This window comes from Oxyura jamaicensis, chromosome 19 (assembly GCF_011077185.1).
Source record: "Oxyura jamaicensis isolate SHBP4307 breed ruddy duck chromosome 19, BPBGC_Ojam_1.0, whole genome shotgun sequence".
Lineage (NCBI taxonomy): Eukaryota > Metazoa > Chordata > Aves > Anseriformes > Anatidae > Oxyura > Oxyura jamaicensis.
In genome coordinates, this window is record NC_048911.1 from 2,544,644 (window position 1) to 2,559,765 (window position 15,122).

A 15,122-nucleotide genomic window follows, 5' to 3' on the forward strand; every position below is an offset into this window, starting at 1 on the left:
TTGAACTAGCACTGTATTTTGGGAGTTTATTTATTTAAAAACCCAAATCATGCACTTCATTCTTTCTCCCCTCTTTGCCTACAAAAATATTCAAGTGGAAAACAGTACTCAGCCTTCTCATACAATTAAGGAATTGATTTCCTTATGGAAAAGCAATGAAATACCTCCAAAAATGAAGTAGTGAGATGAGTTTGGAGTTAAGTAGGAAAGAGCAATGCACGTAGAAGTGGTAGCTGTTAAGTCAAGTGCAGTAACTGCAATGCAAGTACACCATTTTCAGGGAGAAGGGCAAGTAATTAAGGTGAGAGATGACAATTTGTATGGCATTAGACCTTATAAATGAAGGGAGAATATGGAGGGATAATATGGAGCATGTCCTAAACCTGTCATTTCCGTATTCAATCTGGAGCTCACAGATCAAGAGAAGCGTAGGGCTTGGAAACAAGGAGGTAATGATGATGAACCTTAGATTTATCAATTTATTTGTATAGGCACAGACAAGCATGTGGAATCTTTCCTTTAAAAACACAGGTTCCATTCTTACAGAATTAAAGGAAATTTGCTTAGTATTTGTTCATGTTTTGAAATACTTCTTCCCCTGGACTATAAAACATGTGAAGCCTTTAAAGTATCTTTTATACAAGAAAAGTAATTTTTATTGTCTGCATTCAGGGGGTGCCCAGTTCAACCCTCCCAACTACAAAAAGCTTTTGGTATATCATGGCTCTGATTCAGCTAAGTGTTTTAGTGTTAAGCGGTGGAGCTTGGCTACTGAGCAGGGCTCTGCAGCCCATCAGAAGACACTCAGTGACGGAGGGTGCCTCTTGGCTCCTTGTCCAAATGTGAAGCACCTGCATAAACAAAGACTATGAAGAAACTGTCAGCACTAGATATACATCGGTGGGGCTGGGGCCACCTAGGCCACTATGTGTGGGCTCCACAGCAGAGAGAAGCAGTTTTAGTATGACTTTAGCATCTCTCCAGTTCTTTATGTACCCACATCTCTGGGATTATGCTGAAGTTGCACTTGAATGTATAATATTTGCATTCCATTTGCTAGTTCATGTTGCTTGTTCTCTCTAATCTCAACATCACAGCACAAATCCCTTTCATGCTCTATTTCCTGTGCAGTGCAGCCTCCTGGTTTTGTAGCCAATATGACTCTTTCCACTGAATGTAATTTCTGTGGTAGACTACAGATAAATCTTAACTTTCTCACCCACCCTACTCTTCAGGAGGAGCTGAGCAAACAAAAGGCAAAGGAAGTTTTTTATTACCTTTTTAATCACCTTACAGGCTACTGAACTTCCGTTCTTTCTCTCCTAAAGCCTGATTCAAAGCTGGTGGGAGCTGTTACAGCTTTGTGGACAAAACTATTTATGACCAGCAGACGATCAACAGAGACAGTGGGGAGCAGGAAAAAGGTCCACAAGGAAAGCAGAATGAGTCTGTGGAAACCCATGAAGGAGGCAGGGACTCTGCATGGTACTTGCAAACAAGATCACAGAATCACAGAATCACAGAATTTCTAGGTTGGAAGAGACCTCAAGATCATCGAGTCCAACCTCTAACCTAACACTAACAGTCCCCACTAAACCATATCCCTAAGCTCTACATCTAAACGTCTTTTGAAGACTTCCAGGGATGGTGACTCCACCACCTCCCTGGGCAGCCTGTTCCAATGCCTCACAACCCTTTCAGTAAAGAAGCTCTTCCTAACATCTAACCTAAAACTCCCCTGGCGCAACTTTAGCCCATTCCCCCTCGTCCTGTCACCAGGCACGTGGGAGAACAGGCCAACCCCCACCTCTCTACAGCCTCCTTTAAGGTATCTGTAGAGAGCGATAAGGTCGCCCCTGAGCCTCCTCTTCTCCAGGCTGAATAAGCCCAGCTCCTTCAGCTGCTCCTCGTAGGACTTGTTCTAGATGGTGAAGGGTCTAGTGTAAGGCGTATGAGGAGCAGCTCAGGGACCTTGGTTCATTCAGCCCAGAGCAGAACAGGCCGAGGGAAGGCCTCATGGCGGCCTGCAGCTCCCTCACGAGGGGAGCGGAGGGGCAGGCGCTGAGCTCTGCTCTGGGGACAGCAACAGGACCCGAGGGAATGGCGTGGAGCTGCAGGACCACTGACCTGAAGTGGCAACTGGAGGAGCATCTAGAACAACATTTATGCAGCTGAGTCCCAGCCTTGCATCTTGGCCTTTTACTTTTTCCTCAACAGACGGAGAAACAGGGAGTTATTTTCAAAACTGAGTTCACATGCTGACAAGTTACAGATAAAATCTCTATTCCTGTAGGACTGACAGAATTGTCCTGCACCTTCAATGAATACAGCAAAAATCATCAAGAATTTAGGCAAAAAAACAGTAAAATCCTAGCAGGCCATGCTCTGAGCCATTTCTGAACACACAGGAGGTACAACAGAAGGAATGAGCAGCCATTTAAAGCACATGCTGCTGTTAATGGTCACTATCTCCGCTTCAGCCACGTATCAACTATTAAGCATATACTATAAAGTGCACTTGGACATCAACAAATATTTCCTTCCCCCCACTCCAAAATGCAAAGAAGTTCATGAAGAATTTTCGCATTGCCATGTCTCTTGACATACCAGCAAGATACCTTTGTAAGAAAATGAAGGAGAACTAAAACGTGTCATCCCATGGCCAAAAGGAAAAAGCATATGATTTTCTGTATGAGCAGAAAGCAAATGACAACAGAGTAAAAGTGGATATATTGGAACTTTCACTGCATGTTGCCACACACAGGGACGGGAGAGGGCATGATTTAAAGAGTTACGGTGTTGCTGAAGCTGGGGACGCTTCTGTTGGTGTCTGTCGAGAAGCAGTTATATAACTCATACCCCAGCACTGAGAAATGTCAGAGAGCTCCAGCAAAAATACAGCTTGGAAAGATTTTTCATTACAGATGGTCCGAATTATACTGCACAACACAGGCTGTGTTCTCTCCTACAGCATTCTGCGGGTTGTGTATGTAAGACATCCTATATTCCCTGCTATAGAACTAGGAAATGGATCCTGAAATTGTTTCTTAGTGTAAAGTCAGCAGATATAAAACTGATGAATGAGCCTTGACTCAACATGACTTTCGCTGAGTGCCAAACCAGACCTTAACAAGGACAGGCCAAGATCTAACAGTTCTGATGTGACATTACAGCTGCCACAGAAAACAAACAAAAGCTAACTGAGTAGATATTTTGGTCAGTGTTCATCATCATCAGTTGACAACTTCTTACACAGATGTGTTGGTTTAGGTTAGGTACTTTTAGCTGTGACATTGTTTTACTACAAACAGGCCTGCATAGCTGCTGCACAAAGTGTCAGCTGGTCAGCAGAGCCAAGGGAGTTAAGAGGCATTTTCTGGGGACATCACACATACTGAAAAATCATAGAACCACAGAATATCCCAAGTTGGATGGGACCCACAAAGATCACCAAGTCCAACTGGCTCCACACGGGACCACTGAAAAAATCAGACCGTGTCTGAACGCCTTGTGTAAATGCTTCTTGAACTCTGTCAGGCTTGGGGCCATCACCATGTCCCTGGGCAGCCTGTCCCAGTGCCTGACAGCACCTCGGTGCAGAACCTTTCCCTAACCCCCAGCCTGACCCTCCCCTGTCCCAGCTCCATGCCATTCCCTCGGGTCCTGTTGCTGTCCCCAGAGAGCAGAGCTCAGCGCCTGCCCCTCCGCTCCCCTCGTGAGGGAGCTGCAGGCCGCCATGAGGCCTCCCCTCGGCCTGCTCTGCGCTGGGCTGAACAAGGGCCCTCAGCCGCTCCTCATGTGTCTTGCCCTCTAGAACCTACACCATCTTCAATGTCCTCTGTTGCCCCTTGTAGCTCTTTTGCAAGTCCTGTGCTACAACCACTGCCCTGTTCTGGATATTTCCAGTTTTTATGCACTTGAAGTTCAATTTCCAGGCCTTCAAGTTCAGTTTCTGGCTCTACAACAAGTTAATCTGAGACTTTTTAAAGCAAATCTCTTGATTCCTCTGCAAGACACAGATAACAATCCCTTCTATTTAAACAGTGGGAGGCTTAGAGAACTGCAGTTATTGTATGTAGGTATAGATCCTAGCACAGCGGGACCTCATGTTAGCTCGTCCTCATGCACTAGACCATTGATATGCATTTCATCTCTCTCCCTCCAACTTGTCAGTGTTCTCTGGCCCAGAGAACAGCCTGGAGGCATCTCAGGGGTAGAATGTGGACATTTAAAAATGTTATTTGTGCTTTGTGCCAAGAAACCTAACCATTCTGGGACAAATGAATTGATACTACTTGTCCCAAGATCACTGCCACTACATGGTGGGAAGACCAGTCATAGCTTATGCAGACGTTTACACGGAATTGCCAACCTTTCCACTTGTTCACCTCTTGTTCTCTGAAGTAACACCATCTGCATGTTAAATGGTATATGGGACACAGCCCATTTTAATTATTTTCTAGAAAAAAAAAAAAAAAAAGACTGTCTCCCTTAGACTAGAATACCTTCCACATAATGGTAAGCCACATGCTTTTTTGCTTTACCTGTTTGTTATTTTATACTGGCTCATGGGAGAACTTTAACAGAATACCTGCTTCTGCCTCTAATTTAAGAGTTAGGTTAAATCACATCGGTGCCCTTAAAAGACAACTGCACTGATTTTCCCTTTTTAAATTCTATCACTAATTCAGAACTATAAAATACATAATTATACTGCAGAGAGATTCATTCTCTCTTGTACAGTACTTCAAGTGTTTTGTTCATTTAATGAATGTTTTGTTTCAATATTTGTGGTCTAGGGTCTTTTCATGGATCTTGGAATATCACAAATTCTCCAAAAACTCCTTTCAAAAGGAGTTTCAGAAGTCTTTATTTATGAAACCACTTTTGTGTTTTTTCTTTTCATGCTGCTCTCCGCAGTACATCTTCACAAAGTCACCTGCATTTTTTTAAGCAACAACAGCGGTGCTTAGAGTTTAAAAATAATGCATTATATTTTACCTGAGAGTACAGCATTATTTCCTTCCTCCAGTGTTGCTTAATTCCTCATGGAAACTTTTCAAGAGGTGTTTTCTTGTTTTGTCTTTTTTTCCTACTTGAGTAAAACATTTCTGTTGTCTTTCCTTTGTCATTTCTACTTGTAGCTTTTGGTAAAGGCAGTAGCCCTTGACCTTCCTGCAGTCAGCTATACAACAAACAGTTATTATTTAATGTGTGTTCCCCTTCTTTAACTGTGTTGCTACTTCTCATAGTCATAAAAAAAAAAAATAAAAAAAAAAAATCAGAGACCACTCTCACAGAGCTTCAACCAAACCACTGGAACTGCTTGGACAAAATGCCTTTTCTCTGACAGGTATTTTTCTCAACTTCTTGAGCATGGAATGAGGGTGAGTGCAACACAAGTATGCAGAGTTGGGGCAAGGAGGGCAGTTTGGGGACTGGAGCCTGTAGGACGTGGAAATTCATGTTTTGCAAATCATCGAGCTGTAAACAATTCAAGACAGGAGATCTTTGCCACAATCTGGTCTCTTGGGGAGCACTCTATTTAAAAAAAAATGAGCTGGAAAGGGACAGTCTACTGCAAGGTTAAAGTGTAGCACTGAAAATGGTCAAACCCAAACTCATACTGAGCAATAAGGCATGGATTTGGATGTATTTTCTACATACAAAAGACAGTTCAATGTACAGAGGCTTTCGGTGTTGTAACTCTTAAGCAGATAAAAATGGAAGGTTATTTTCTACGGCTCTCAAGACCAATGGGAAAGGAATCATCTCCTTTGTCTCATTGCTGTTGGTCTCATTCCTGGTTCAGGAAACCAGTCTCTGCCCTCAGAGAGGACGGTGGTGATGTCTGCTCCTTCCAGCCTGGCTGCGAGCCGCAGCGCTCCCCTGGAGAATGAAGTGACTGCTTTAGTGCTATACAAATGTGATTGCTTTGTTGATCATCAAGAATGATGACTTGCCATTCACAAGCAGCGTGCTGGAAAAAGAATTTTTCATGGGATCATTTCTAGTTTACAATTTAACACAAAACCTGTTAAAGCACAAGAGCAGTCTGTTATAGTCCAGAAACACTGTGCACAGCAAATTTTGGTGTTTATTTATGAAAACAATATAGTGTGGTTCCAGTGGGAACTGATCAAGTTGCATACAAGATTTAAGAGTCCATTCTGTAGCTGTAATACTGCTTTTAGCACTTTCTCAGATCCTTCTCTATATTCCACCAGAGTGGCTTGTGCTAGTTTATCTTTTTGGACCATAAAACATTTTACGCCTTCAGTATTTTGGAAGTGGTATCACAATAAAACAGATTTAAGCCACAAAATAATACACACATTTTCTGTTTGGAAATGTGTTAAATCTGTTTTTGGGAAACTAACTGCATGTGAAACTATTAGCACAACAGTGGTAATACCCTGGAATATCACTCTAAAAGTGATGGCAGTTTCTTGTTAGCCAGTAATCCTGTTTTAATACAACTTTATTGAGAAATTCATCATTGAAGAATTATGTTCATGAAAAAAGATGCTGAGTCCTCTCTGAGACTTCAAGAAATGTATATATATTTTTTTCTTTTAAATTTAATCTAAAGAGTTTTTGCAGCCTTTTATGAAATGAAAAGTAGTGTTTGTTCTCCCCCCCTCCCAGCAAAGTTCTTTAAAAACAACAGATTTTTTGAGCAGTATGTGGGGTTTTCTAAATACTCAACAGGTAAATATGTTAAAATTAACAATAAATATCGGTATTTAAAATTATAATAATGCAGGTAGGGTGATACTGTCCTTGGTTAATGTTTGCCGTGTGTGTGTCGTAAGGGAGTATGCAGACAGGGCAATTTCAATGTGAAATCCTTCCTGTGAAGAGGATTCAGGTATCGTAGCTGGAGTGAAGCATTAACATCGATATCCATGCTTTAATAGGTACATGAGAAATAACTCCCTCTGCAGTGCTTAGAACTAAGTAATTCCATTTAGGACTACATAAATTTTCAGTTTGTTAATTAGGTTAAGAGAGGAAAAATAACATTAGGAATTTCCACAGGAGCTCCTATTAACTTCAAAATTGTGAAGGAATTGAAAGTGAGTTTTTGCTATAAAGAAGCTTTGGCAATCAGCTCCACTACCAAAGCAGAGCCCTAAAGTCTTCCCTTAGACTGATGATGCTATTTTGCTCCAGCAGCATTAACTACTTTCTATTTTCTCCTTTTTTTAATCATTAGTTTTTCATTGTTGTTTCTTGAATACAGTTTTTAAAACACTTCTCCCAATACATAACAGAATTATTCTCAAATCTGTCATTTTAGGAAGCGTTAGCCAGCATGGATACACTCAGCCCAGGTGTGCAAGGTCATATGTAGCAACAACTTCAGAGAAATACCAAGTAGCTGGAGACATGTAAAATTTCAGGTCCCCCTTCAAAAATGATTCAGTGTGCTGAGATCCCGACCTGTCGTCACATTGGCTTTGGTTGGGACCCCAGGCACTGCTGTTAGCAGGATCACCAATTGCCAACAAATGATGGGATCCAGTGACTCTTGCTGAAAACTGAAAGTCTTCCAGAGCGTGGAAGAATGGTCAGGCGTATTTTTGGTAATGCAGATGGGAGATTTTCTAAATCTGAAATTAGCTTTCTATCAGAAAAGTTCTGTCAGGTTCAAGAGGGAGATTAATGGATTAATGCCCTCCATAACTTCAAAAACTACTGCTTTAGGCACTCACACAGGAGAGAAAAGCCTTGAAAAGTGGCCTTTAGACTCCCAGCTGAGGATCCTGAGATAGATGGAGAGAGAATGAAGACCTCATCTTAGCCTTTAACCTCTCCTGGATGAAAACATTGTTGCTCATCTATCTTTATCTTGAATATGAAGGACTTGGATCACTTCTGAAAGCGGCCATGAATTTTTAGCTCATTACTTACATCAGGGAAAAAATACACTGCCCTGTAACTCTAACCACCTGAAGCACCAAAGCTGGCAAGTATCTCAGACCTATCCCTTATGAATAGTAATGCTTGCTCTTCAAAACGCTACTTTCAGACCTGGGTTAATGACCTTTGTCTGCTGCCTTCACCACCTATCAGTTAAATAGAGATTTGTACAAGGTATCAATGGCCCCATGCAGGACTTGTGATCAGTCCTAGGGACAGTACCGAGATTTCACCTCTCAGCGTATTTCTGTAGGCGCTCACCCTTTTTCTGAGGTTTCTACTCCCAGAACCAAGGGGTTGTAGTGTTTGTAGCAGATAAAGCAATAGTTTATCTCGGGTGTAGGCCAATTCACAAGAACCAACATGGTGCTAACAAGAACTAACTCGGTGCAATCCCTGCCCACTCTGTGTTGGCAGTTGACAGCTGGCAGCTCTCATGTTTGTTATGCAGCTAGGGGGCACGGGCAGTTCTCTGAGCTTTTGAACCCAGTCTAACATCTCAAACCAGAGCAGGTAGGATTTATTTAGGGGCAGGGATGAGAAGCAGTCCCCTTCAGAATATTCTTATCAGGTTCTCTGTGGCCAAGAGTCTCTGTGGACTGGGTTTAATAATCCACAGGGCCTGTGATGGGAGAAGTGGTCTTGGTGCAGTCATACTTGCCACCTTTGTTAGGGAAGCAGAAAGCAGAAGAGGAGGAAATCTAAGGTGTGGGTACAAGGAGAACATTGAGAACTGCTGCTCCAATCTCACAATACAACCTCCCTTTTCTGTAGCTTGTCTGAGTGGGTACTGAGCCACTCAGGGATGGGTGGGGGGCACTGGCACAGAGTGTCCTGGCATGAATAAACAGCATCGCTTACAAGACCAGGCAGCCACAATTGCAGGATACATGACACAAGGTATAGACCTTGACACACTTCAGTAGTCAGCTCCGTGGTGGGCACAATAGCCTCCAGCTATACTTAGAGCTTCCTTCTGGTGCTTGGTCCCTGCCTGTCATCTGCAGCACATACTGAAGGGAACAGCATGCACCTCATTATTTAGATTTACCGTTCGATTTGCAGCATTTTAGAACAAAGCAAAAGGCTTTAATAACCCTCTCCCCACCAACTAAGGGCTGGGGAAATTGGTGGGAAACCAGGGCCCCACTGCATGCTTCCCCTGGCAGCAGGGGTTTGTTTTAGCTGCTGTCTGCCTGATACTGCTTTGTGTTCTGAGAGGCGTTCGCTGCAGTCACTTGATGATTTTGTGTGAAGAGCAGGCATCTGATCAGACTTTTAACCGGGGGGAGGGAAGCAAGGCAGAATTCTGGTGAGTTAAATTACCTTCTGCTGCATACAATCATCCAGCATAACACAGCTCAGCAATAACATTCATGTTGCCATTAATAGAAAACACTTTGCATTGCACTCCAGAGATTTTTTTTCTTTTGGTATGGAAGTGATCCATTCAGATTGGAGCTGCCTGAACAAAGCCTAGGGGCTTAGACACCACCAGCAGCATCTCTCTAAATATCTCTGTCTTATCGTGTCATCTCTACATTTACTTGAAGGAAATGTGCCAACTGCTCAAGCTATAGTGCTCTGTGTATATAAAACACACACTTAGCTGAGTGGCCCTGTGGGGTGACATGAGTTATTTGCTGATTTACTTCAAGTAAGTCATGATAATACTTCAAGAGAATCGTCTTGGCTTCAACAAAATGTGTCAAAGCATTTTTACATAGAATACTTCATCTGTGCCTCACTCTCTCCTAGTATAAAGTGAAGAAAAAATGTGACTATGAACTATGCTGGTAGAAGCCTGTAAATTTTGATAAAACACTGTTGGGTGAGGGTACTACCATGCTTAAGGATAGGTTATCTTAAGTTTTCTAAACAGAGAAATGAAAGCTCATCTTGGAAGCTTTTGGCCATCTTGAAAAATAAATGGAAATATGAATAATAATGATGACGTCAGAAGTCTAGAATCAACATTTCCCCATATATATACATGCAGATATATCCTCCAGTTTATATACATTAACTGCTTCCACCAAGGTGACAGGTGCCTGTAGACCTCAGAGACACAGACAGTAACATGCTGAGGGCAGACAGTGATACCTGACTGAAAGACAATCGAGTTGTCAGGCAGTCTGGGTCCAGCTGAAAGAGTGAGAGGGGCTTGCAGAGGCTGGAGATAGGTGGATGCTGCATTAAGGTACCTCAGATGTTGCATTTATTTTCCATCCTTTGTTCCTACAACATTCAAGGGACAGTTAGTTACCCTACCTGGCTAAAAGACAGCATCTCTTGAGTCATTTCATTAACATTTCTGTGTTGCTTAATGATGGTTGCATAGCCTAAGGCTGCCTACTCTGTTAAAATTAGCAACCATGCCTTGTGTTGGAAAAAGTCATCCTGTTTTCTCAACGGAGGAAAATCATTCAAAAACCAAGAGGAGATGCTGCAGCCAGCCCTTAATTGAATTTTGTGGCATTCTGAATGATAATGCATGAGTCTCCTCTCCAAATCAGGAATGAGGAATTATTACACAGAAGGATAAACAGGATAAAAATGAAAATTAATGCTCCTGGAAAACAATCAAATATTTCTGCAAATCTGTTTACTGGCATTTCTGCTCATAGACTCATAAGTTAAAAGTCTCTGTTACTGAACCCAGAACAATCAAAGATGATTATCCCCTAATTCCTTGCCTTTTTACTCCTGGTAAAAGACCATGAAGTTACATAGAGCATTAAAAACATTACGCTAAGCAGTATGGTAAATAGACTGAGCTTATTAACCTTTGTATAAACAAGTAAGGTAGGAGTTGGATTGTGGAGGATAAGGCTCATGTTTACACACATCTATCTCACGTAATTAGACATCAGGGAAGAGGGGTGTAAACCACAAGTACAGGAGAAGAAAAATGATTTCTTCTCTGAAGTTGTCTGCCTTTTACAGCGAGATTTAAAAGTAGACACTATCAAGTAATAACTTGCTATGTCATTTACAGTTAGGAATGGAAGTAGCAATTACCAGCCCTCTTTATAGGTCAAAGGTTGCTGGACAAGGTTGGCTCAGCATTCTCACAACGAAATGCATTCAGGGCTTTCAAATTCAGACTTCTGTCTTAATTGGACACCAGAGAAGTCCATCAGAGAGTAAGTAGAAACAACAGAGGCAATCCAGTTTACAGACAGCAGTGTAATAGAAGATTAATACTGGGAGACTTACTTCTCATTGCAGAAACTGAAGTCCTCCCTAAATTGTTACCAATTTGGAAAAGTTTTTGTTTGTTTGTTTTTGTTTTAACTGGGAAAATAAATTTAAAAAAATCTTTCAATTCAACAAATTTCTGATGTACATCTACTCCACTACACACTTAACATTCTGTATGTCACAATGAGATAATATTAACTCAGTAGCACTACTGATGGGATCCTGAGATACCACCAGATAGGATTTATTCTGGTTACTTTAGTCTGTTTTCAGAGTATCTTGTTCCTAAAAAGGGATGGTTGAGTAGTTCTCTTCTCTATCAAAAGCAGGAGTTTGTGCTATGGAAGGAGGAGGGAGAGGGGGTGCAGGAACAGAGACTGCACTTTCATCCAGCTGACCTAAGAAAGCATTTTCTTTTTGCTTGGTCTGTCTCTTGCCAAGCCTACTGTTTACTCTGAATTTGAGCTAACAAGGCAACATTTTGAATGCCGAAGCTTGTAGCTTCATGTAACAGTAAATTTACCTGGGTTTAGCAGACTTCCCAATTGCCTTTTCTCCTGGCTGAAAACAAACACAAGCAAAACATCAGGAAACAAAGCTACACTTAACACTACAAGAACTACAATGAGAGAACACTTCAATGAGAAAACACTTTAATCTCTGTAATTAAATAATAAAAAAAAAAGTTTGGGGTCTACAAAATATATTACAAGATATTTGAAGCATAGAGGGTGACCCAAGCTAAGAGTTGGGGTATCTCTGTGAAACTTGGGTGGACGAGGGAAAGGCTGTGGATGTGGTCTACCTTGACTTCAGCAAGGCATTTGACACCGTCTCCCACAGCATTCTCCTCAAGAAACTGGCTGCTCTTGGCTTGGACTGGCGCACGCTTCGTTGGGTTAGAAACTGGCTGGATAGCCAGGCCCAAAGAGTTGTGGTAAATGGAGTCAAGTCCAGTTGGAGGCCAGTCACTAGTGGCGTCCCCCAGGGCTCGGTGCTGGGGCCGGTCCTCTTTAACATCTTAATCAATGATCTGGACGAGGGCATTGAGTGCACCCTCAGTAAGTTTGCAGATGACACCAAGTTAGGTGCGAGTGTCGATCTGCTCGAGGGTAGGAAGGCTCTGCAGGAGGATCTGGATAGGCTGCACCGATGGGCTGGGGTCAACTGCATGAAGTTTAACAAGGCCAAGTGCCGGGTCCTGCACCTGGGGCGTAATAACCCCAAGCAGAGCTACAGGCTGGGAGATGAGTGGTTGGAGAGCTGCCAGGCAGAGAAGGACCTGGGAGTGATAGTGGGCAGTCGGCTGAATATGAGCCAGCAGTGTGCTCAGGTGGCCAAGAAGGCCAACGGCATCCTGGCTTGTATCAGAAATAGTGTGACCAGCAGGGCTAGGGAGATGATCGTCCCCCTGTACTCGGCTCTGGTGAGGCCGCACCTCGAGTACTGTGTTCAGTTTTGGGCCCCTCGCTACAAGAAGGACATCGAGGTGCTTGAGTGGGTCCAAAGAAGGGCAACGAAGCTGGTGAGGGGCCTGGAGAACAAGTCCTACGAGGAGCGGCTGAAGGAGCTGGGCTTATTCAGCCTGGAGAAGAGGAGGCTCAGGGGTGACCTTATCGCTCTCTACAGATACCTTAAAGGAGGCTGTAGAGAGGTGGGGGTTGGCCTGTTCTCCCACGTGCCTGGTGACAGGACGAGGGGGAATGGGCTAAAGTTGCGCCAGGGGAGTTTTAGGTCAGATGTTAGGAAGAGCTTCTTTACTGAAAGGGTTGTGAGGCATTGGAACAGGCTGCCCAGGGAGGTGGTGGAGTCACCATCCCTGGAAGTCTTCAAAAGACGTTTAGATGTAGAGCTTAGGGATATGGTTTAGTGGGGACTGTTAGTGTTAGGTTAGAGGTTGGACTCGATGATCTTGAGGTCTCTTCCAACCTAGAAATTCTGTGATTCTGTGATTCATACTGAAACAGTTCCTGAGGCTTTTTCCTTTTGCCTTTTTTTTTTTTTTCCCTTTTGCTTTTTCTGTTGAGGATATTTTTGCACAGACCTGATGCCTTGGGATTGTTTGCGGGAATGCAAGGACAGCTGTTTCCTTCCTGGATGCCAAAGATTTTTGTGGGGTGTGTTTTATCACTTCCTATCCTTCAAACATGTCTAGCATTATCATGCCGAAGACCACTTAAATGGAAAGTGCTGTTTAGCACACTTCAGAGTCTACTTTACACAAGTGTTTGGCATGTCTCTATAAGTGAAGCTGATGTCCAAGTACATGTTTCTCTTCTGCAGAGCTTGAAGCCAAGCGGTTAGGTAGTAACTGACTGGTACTGCTGCAACCTCATCTAACAGAAAACTTGTCCTGACTGGAGTTTAAGTTTCTCCTGGTGTTTTTGAACCATCTGTGCAGTTTTTCATTAGCAAAACTCACTGCATTGACCGCTGCATTTTGTAAAGGTTTTTTATTATTAGAAATTAATTGAAGGTAAGACAAGGAGCAAGTCTTAGCTCTTCCAGTTGCTGAGTAAACATGGAGATATGTTCCTGTACATCTCATTATTCATAGTGGCAAGCATTTTCTCAAACAAGTGTATCTGAAATCCATTTTCTCCCATTACTCTACAGCTCTAAACTACAGGTAAAACAGAATCCAACAAAACATTTCTGAATGAGGACTTGAAGGAAATCCTCGTGTGGCGTTCCTGTTTGAAAGAGGTTTCTCTTTACTTCATCTACATAGATTACTGCTGAATTTCAGCATTCCATGATTAGCAAGCCAAGCTTTGTTCAGACTCTAAGCAAGGCTACTGCCTCTTACTACCTGCCATGTGTAAGTAACTACATTCTGTAGTATCAGTAATGACTGGGTAAAAGGCCTCTCCTTAGGTATAGCCCAATGCCCCGATGATTTACTGCATCAGTACTTTTACTTGAGAGCTTTTAAAATTGAGACCTGAATCCAAAACTGAGGGGTAGAACAAAGCGATATTTCAGTATCCCTACTTCCTGCCTACACTAGCACATTTTACTATCAGGGCAACCGAGAATTCAATATTCCCAGTTTTGACATGAAATTACTTCACAGCATCTTCATTCTTCTCTACACGGTTTTATAAATACAAGTATTAAGAAGATGGACTCACCCTGTAAGGTTCTGCCTCACGTGGCCCAGTGCAGATCAGCATTCAGAAGCTCAGAAATACACTTATACTGATGTTTTTAGGACTTTGGCTAATTTCTGGCCACGGTGGAAAGAGCAAGTCTACTAGACTGCCTTCTGCATGAAGAAGTATCCATCTCAGCCTACATGAGGACCAGGACAGCACTTCTTTAAATAGCACATAAGCATTTCCCAGGTTTATCGCTAGCTTCTGTGTCTGAAGGCTCCATAAAGCAGTCAGGAATGCTTTGTAACAGTGTTCCCACTGCGTGAGCGTGCACAGGAGCTCTCTGATTCAGGACGTGTTTCTCTCTCTCTGGTATATTTTCTTCTCCCTCGATCATCAGCTGGTTCTTAAACATGATACAATTTGGCACAGACACTTCAGGATGAGAATGGGATGAGAATGGTTGTGTGTTTCATTTGATGACAGAGACATTTGACAGTTTGCTGCAGAGTTTGTTTAGATTTTTTCTTCCTTTTTTTAAAAAAAGAAAACAAAAACCACAGGACGACTGCTTAAAAACACTCTTCAGGGAAAAATCCTTTTTGCCAATCAGCAGAATATCAGCTCTGTGTTAGCAAGCTGGCTTGAGCACAAAATGACCTTTTTAAATTCATGTGTATCCATCTCTCTAGAATTAATCATCCATTCAGCTGGTAGTTTATTTAAACACAAATACCAAAAAAACGGTGCAGTAAGAGTACTCTCAGAATCCAAATATTTGCTTTCTACTTCTTTAACCACCTACCCACCACAAGAGTGAAAGCTGCCAACTGGCAGCTGAAAGCAACATTTTGTCTTCGATTAGTCATATTTGAATTTTTTTTCCTGTGAAAT

General features: G+C 42.5%; 1 long non-coding RNA gene across 1 annotated transcript in view; it reads right to left on the bottom strand.

Moving 5' to 3' along the window:
- The window catches only part of LOC118176341, a 258,610-nt gene extending 243,862 nt beyond the window's left edge, over window positions 1-14,748 (bottom strand). The window contains exons 1-3 of the long non-coding RNA XR_004755348.1: window positions 14,265-14,748; window positions 11,654-11,691; window positions 10,030-10,164 (exon numbers count right to left, since the gene is read on the bottom strand). This is a non-coding gene — a long non-coding RNA (uncharacterized LOC118176341). The remainder of the gene's footprint in view (window positions 1-10,029; window positions 10,165-11,653; window positions 11,692-14,264) is intronic.
- Between the last annotated feature and the right edge of the window lie 374 nt (window positions 14,749-15,122).